The 6,506-nt window shown below is 37.9% G+C and overlaps 1 non-coding gene across 1 annotated transcript; it reads right to left on the reverse strand.

Moving 5' to 3' along the window:
* Positions 1 to 4,563: 4,563 nt before the first annotated feature.
* Positions 4,564 to 4,670, reverse strand: LOC149022659 (small nucleolar RNA R71). The gene has a single exon (XR_016172603.1). It is a non-coding gene; the product is annotated as a small nucleolar RNA R71 (small nucleolar RNA).
* Between the last annotated feature and the right edge of the window lie 1,836 nt (positions 4,671 to 6,506).

A 6,506-nucleotide genomic window follows, 5' to 3' on the forward strand; every position in this document is an offset into this window, starting at 1 on the left:
CCCTAACAGAAAAAGATATCAAAACATCCGAAACGCAGACCAAATCTGGAGTTGCTTGTACTCATTGGTCGAGTGGATTGGTCGAGTGGTCCAATCGACCAATCAGTCGACCAATGCAGACGATAACCTAAAAATCGAGTTTTAAGATATGAAATCCGAATTTGGTGGTTCAAAAGGATACTAATCAAGGGGTAGACTACATCAGTAGTATTCTAACATATAGGGGACCTCAAAACACTAATCAAATCAAGGTATCAAGATCCAAATTAGGAAACAAAAAGTTACCATAATTAACTCAAACATGGATCTTGATGAATTTGAAATAGAAAACAAAGACAAGAACAATAGGAGGATGGATCATTGCTTTCGGTAATGAAAACATGAAAACATGCATAGGTCTTCATGGAATAAGGCTTAGAAGCATAAATCTAAATAAGGAAATAAAACCTACCATATATGTAACTATCATGCATCATGAAGAACACATAGTAAGGTAGAAGAGAACAACTAGAATTCTATGGATTATGGATCATGGAAAGAAAACACAACCATTAACCACTAACATGATCAATGAAAGAAGATCCAAAGAGATCAGAATTCAGATTAGAAGATTAACAGAGATTAAATCATGGTTTGATCATGAATCCTTCAAAAGCTTGCAATGATCATGGTTAAGATCATTGTTCTAGCCTTAAATCCTTAGGATGATCATGAGAACATGTTCAGAGATGTTTGCAATAGAGGATGCATCATCTCTTCTACTGTCTCAACTCAAAAAGGAAAGAAAAACAAAGATGGAGGAGAAGAAGAGAGAGTAGACATAACTTTTGATGCAAAAAGAAGAGTTCCGACGAAGATCCGTCAAGCAAACACCAAGGATGCAAGAGAGATGACTTGCAGAGGTCTTTGGTTCGTTCCAGAGGGTTTGGAGGCAGCAAATACGAAGTGGACTCGAGGTTGGACTTAAATAGAGCAAGAATCAACCTAATTGCCAAAGACAGCACTCATTGGTCGAGTGGATTGGTCGACTGGCCCAGTCGACCAATCAGTCGACCAATGCTGACAGCAAGGCCAAAACAGGGAATTGAAGGTCCAGATCAAATCCAATCCTAAAGGGGTTTTGCACACAAGTCAAGTGACTTACCTAATAGGTAGAAATGCCTTCAAACCAAGATAGAGAGCACTCCAAGTCCATCAACTAATTAGATCTTCATCCGGATTCAGTTTCCAAAAATAGAACCTCATCATCAACTTTCATGGATTCAAAGCCAGACACCAAGTCCTCTACTGGGATGGCCCAAAGCTGACTTCTTACTTTACTTCGGGTCATTGGACCTACAAACAACAAGGTTTCCTGGTCAAGGTTAGGGCTGGGTTTCACATTATGCAAGTTGGCTTGGATAATTAAACACAAACACTCTGGTTTTGCTCACTTTTTAAAGGGGAAGATGGTCGACAAAAGGGTTGATTTAAAGATTTATGTGTAACAATCATCTTTGATGTTGGGATTGAGGAAGGTTTGAGGTTTTGTTCAAGCTCATGAATGATGGTCAATTGGAGATGGTCGGAATATAAATTTCTGGTTTGATAGATGGTTGGGGAATTGTACCATTGTAGACTATGTTGGTATTTCTTTGGATCTAGAGGGTCATTTGAAATTGACTATCGCAGATTGTTTACAGAAAGGGGAGTGGAGATTTCCGTTAGTGGACAATGCCAAATTTCAAGAGGTAATTTCTCTTCTTATGTTATATCTTGTTCCTTGTGCTAGTTTTGTTAATGTTTGTCATTGGCAAGGTTTGGTGGGGGAAGAGTTTAGTTTTCGATCGGCATGGGATCTCTATCGTAGAAAAGGAGAACAATTGGAATGGGCAAAAAGTATTTGGAAATGTTGGGATTTTATAATTATTAATTTAATTATATGCCCAATGGCAATATTGAAAACTCACTATTAGGGCGGTTACAAAATATAGGTTATATATTTGTAACCACTGTATCACTTGGGTGATTACATTATTCGTATGTGAGAATTTCCAGAAAGGCGGCTCCCATCTCTCTCTCTCTCCTAGAAACGTAGGAAAGAAGTTCCCTGCTTTAGATCACTCTTCCATCCTTTCCACACGGCATTTGGGTTGTGGAACTTGTTCCATTTCCTAGTGATTGTGGAATCACCCTGGTGGAGCTTTGGTGGAGGAACGAGGACGTGGATCCAATTTACTTCCGCTGCAGATACTCCATAATTTGGGAAAGCAAATCTAGGTAAAGATCTTTCCATCAATTAATCAAATTGAGATAAATGGAGTTATTACCTACATTGGTATCAGAGCCGTGGTTCCTACGATTATCGGTTCCTCCCAATTGTTTATTTTCATTGTATGGATCCAATGGGAGGATCAAGGGTTTATGGAAACCCACGGAGAATCTGAGGTTTAACAGAAACCCATGGGAGAATTGATAGGGTTTTTAAGAAACCCTTATGTTTTGGTTCGGATTTGAGTGGGAGGATCCTTGTGAATTTCCCTTATGAATTTTTGCATGAATTGATAACCCATGAGAATTATTTTTGGTTAATATTCATTGCTAGATGATAAGCATGCATTTACCATTATTTATTTGATTTAATTCCTCATACTTATTTAATTAAAGAGAGTTAATTGAGTATTTTTGTGTATTTTTTAAGAATAATGTGATTTTGGATATTAGAGATAATATGGAGTAAAGTTGGCAAATATATTAGATATTGGTGGATTATAAATCATGGCATTCAGTCTTGCTGCCCAAGAAATCATGAAAAGTGAGATCTTAGCCAAATTGGAAACAAGTGGAGGTCTAAGGAACAAATTTGGTAATAAATCTGAAAATCGGGTAAACATACCTACCTTCAGTATTTTGGGCATATTTCTCTCATATGAGCTAGAATTGCGGTGATTCAAGATTCTATGAAACGATATTGAAAATATCGTCAACTTTCTAGTTTTGAGTTTTGCCAAATTCCGAATGAATAAAGGTCAAATCGACGGGTAAAGAGAGGGGATTCATTGTGTGCAGGAGACATAAAAGAGAAGGCAACCACAGAGAAGAGGAAGACGGCGAACGCGGCTCTCATCTCTCTCATTGCTGAAGAAGAAAACCACATCTCTCTCTCTCTCTCTCTCTCTCTCTCTCTCTCTCTCTCTCCCCCCCTATGTTTCATCTTTATTTTTCTTATGAACTTTGTGATTATGAGTAGCTAGTTCCTTTTTTTTGGGATGTAGATGAACCATGCTTATTTCATTAATTTGATTGTTCTATATCTTCTAGTTGATTGTGTTTGAGTTTGGCCAAAGATGTTCTATGGCTCAGCGAACTAAGCGTGCCAAGCTTCGGTGAAGGATGATAGTCTTGTGAAGATAGGTCATACCTAGGAAGACCATCCCTAATTTGCTTTGAAGTGTAGAGTTATATCGGTTAGGGAAAAGCATTGGGGATTCAAAATCCCAAAGATCTTCACATATTCATAGTTAACGTTTTTACATTAATTAGTAGATTTAGTTTAAATTTAGTTTTGTTGAATTCAATTTTAGTGACTTAGCCTTTTAGTTCCCTATAGTTCGACCCCGTACTTTCTGCTTGCTAGATTAGTATAGGATTTTATTTTTGATTGGTTAGTGGCACGATCAAATTTTGGCGCCGTTTCCGGGGAACCAAAGCACGGTTGTTAGGATTGATTTTTGTCAATTAGGCATACATTTTAGAGTAATTTTAGAGTTTTTAATTTCTAATTTTTTTTCTTTGATTATTTAACTAATCTCTTTTTCTTTTGTTTTGTAGGTAACTGCAAGAGTAGTGATTCGATAATTAGTTTAGGTTGTTATCTTTTCTTTCTTAGATATAATTGTATTTAGGACTTTTTCAATTGTAATATTTGCATTAGATTGGGTTGTTTAGGTTAATTTTTAAAAATTCCCATCACTCAGATCCCACATGTGTAACTTTTGTTCGAAAGATCACGTGGATTGCGCTTCAAATACGTCCTAAACTCTCCCTTTTGCTATAGTTATTTTCTTTGAATTTTACTTATTTAGCTTCTTCTTTTTTTCTTCTTCTGTGTGTATGCATGGTCGTCGGTTCCTAAACCCTGAGTTGACTCCACTTGACTTAGAGTTAGAAGAGATTTTGGCCAATCTTAGCAGGCAAAGAACCATGGCAAACTATGAGCCTCCAATGAGGCCCTTGAGTGAGCATTTCATTCCTACGATATATACTTCGGTTTCTTGTATTAAGTTGCCTGACATAGAAGCGGATCAATATGAGATTAAATTTAGTGTGATTCAAATGCTACCATCTTTTTATGGACTTGCCAATGAAGAGCCTTATAAGCACTTAGATGAGTTTTTAGAGGTGTCATCCACGGTTAAAATTCAAAACCTCTCAGTTGATGCTTTAAGGTTACTTCTTTTCCCATTCTCCCTTAAAGATAAAGCTAAGCATTGGCTTCATTTTTTGGACAATGTTAAAATTTCCGCTTGGGTAGAAATGCAACAGGAGTTTCTTAAAAAGTTCTTCCCCATTGGCCGTACCAATAGCATTAGGAGAGTGATAACAAGTTTCTCCCAACAAGAAGGAGAACAATTTTATGAGGCTTGGGAAAGACTAAAAGAATTACTTAGAAAGTGCCCCCACCATGCTATTCCTAAATGGCAATTGGTTTAATGCTTTTATGATGGCCTTAGAGATTGACATAGGCAAATGGTTGATTCTTCTTGTGGTGGGACTTTCATGCACAAGAATGAGAATGAAGCATGTGAATTTTTTGAGACCCTTAGTGAAAACTCCCAACACCATGCTTCAGTAGCTAGGACTGAGATTCCATCCATTGGGCAACCAAAGAGGAGTGGTCTCTATGAGATCAATCCTACTGTTGAGATGATTGCTGAGGTTGACTTGCTATCTAAGAAATTGGACTATCTCCTGTCATTAGGACAACAAACCCCATCTCCACTTCCTACAAGTTTCTCTCCACCTAATCAGATTGAAGCATGTGCTTTATGTTCTAGCCTATCCCATCATGTCACTGATTGTTGTTTGGCTACACAATACCCTGAGTTTGTTAAGGAGCATGCACATTTGGCCCAAGGAGTCTCTAAATTGGGCAATGATCCATATTCCAATACCTACAACCCAGGATGGCGAAACCAATGCCCAATCCCTCTAATCAAATACCTTATAGGCCACCTCCATTTAATATGCACCAAAATGCCTATAGGAATGAGCAACCATCATCTCCACAACCCTCACATAATTCATCATTTGAGGATAAGGTACTAAAAGCACTTAGTGGATTAGAGCAAAATACTCAATTGTTGCATTCCCATTCTTAGTCCATTAACAAATTGGAAACCCAACTTAGTCAATTAGCTGATGCCATCAGTAGGAGGGAGGTTGGTCAGTTACCTAGTCAACCAATAGGTAACCCTAATCATCAAATTGGGTATAGGAAAGAACAAGTCCAAGCAATCTCTGTTGTGACACGCAGTGGGAAGGAATATTATGCACCTTTGCCTACTCCTAAGCCATTGCCCATTGATCTTGAGAGTTGAGAGGAGGTTGATTTGACCCATGAGACTGGCGATGATGCACACAAGCCTAGTAAAGAAACACCACCTGTGAGTATTCCCCATCAATTTCCTTGTAAGGGGTTACACATTCCGATTGTAGAGGGTCCTACTCCTAAATCTTATACTCCGAAAGCCCCCTTCCCTGAAGCTCTTGAGTCCTCAATTCCAGATTCTAGAAAAAATGAATCATTAAGCCCAAATAGGGGTGAAGAGTGCTTTGCAATTAACTTTATTGATGAGGTAGTGATTGATTATATTCCAAACATGTTTATTGATGATCCCCTACAACATTACTTGTCATTGGAGAATCTAACCTAAATATTGAGGAAGTCCACACATTGTTGGACTCTTCCACTTCTTTGGAGCAGTCACCATTCACATTTAGATTTGAGCTTCCACCTCCATTGGCTGAATCTCACTGAGTCTGGCTGAAGACACTAAACTTAGCGCTTTATGGGAGGCAACCCATTTGTATAGATGTTATTTCTTGTTCTTTTTCTTCTCTTTTCTTTGTTTGTTGTTAGGTTTTACTGTTGCGTGCTCTATCATGATTTCAAACATCGGGTACACTCTTTCCTCTATTTGCTTTTATCATGTTTTTTTTATATATCTTGCATGCACTGAGGTCATTGCATAATTTAAGTGTGTGTGTGGGGGGGTGTCAACTCGAGTAAGACTTGTTGATAGTTGGTAGAGCATTGTCACAAAGATAAAAAGTGCCCAATTTTTTCTGGCTTTGGTAAGATAAATGTTTTATCCTTGCTTAGATACAAAATGAGAGTTTAAGTGTTTTAGAAATCCCATCTGATGTAATGAACACCCTCTTGAGAGAATAGTAATGGGTTTTACATTTTTAGACTGAGGTTGAATCGAAAAATAGGAACTCCAGGTAGTCCAAAAGGTTTGACC

This window comes from Hakea prostrata, chromosome 3 (assembly GCF_041222555.1).
Source record: "Hakea prostrata isolate BN-2017 chromosome 3, UWA_Hpros_2, whole genome shotgun sequence".
In the NCBI taxonomy this organism is placed as follows: Eukaryota; Viridiplantae; Streptophyta; class Magnoliopsida; order Proteales; family Proteaceae; genus Hakea; species Hakea prostrata.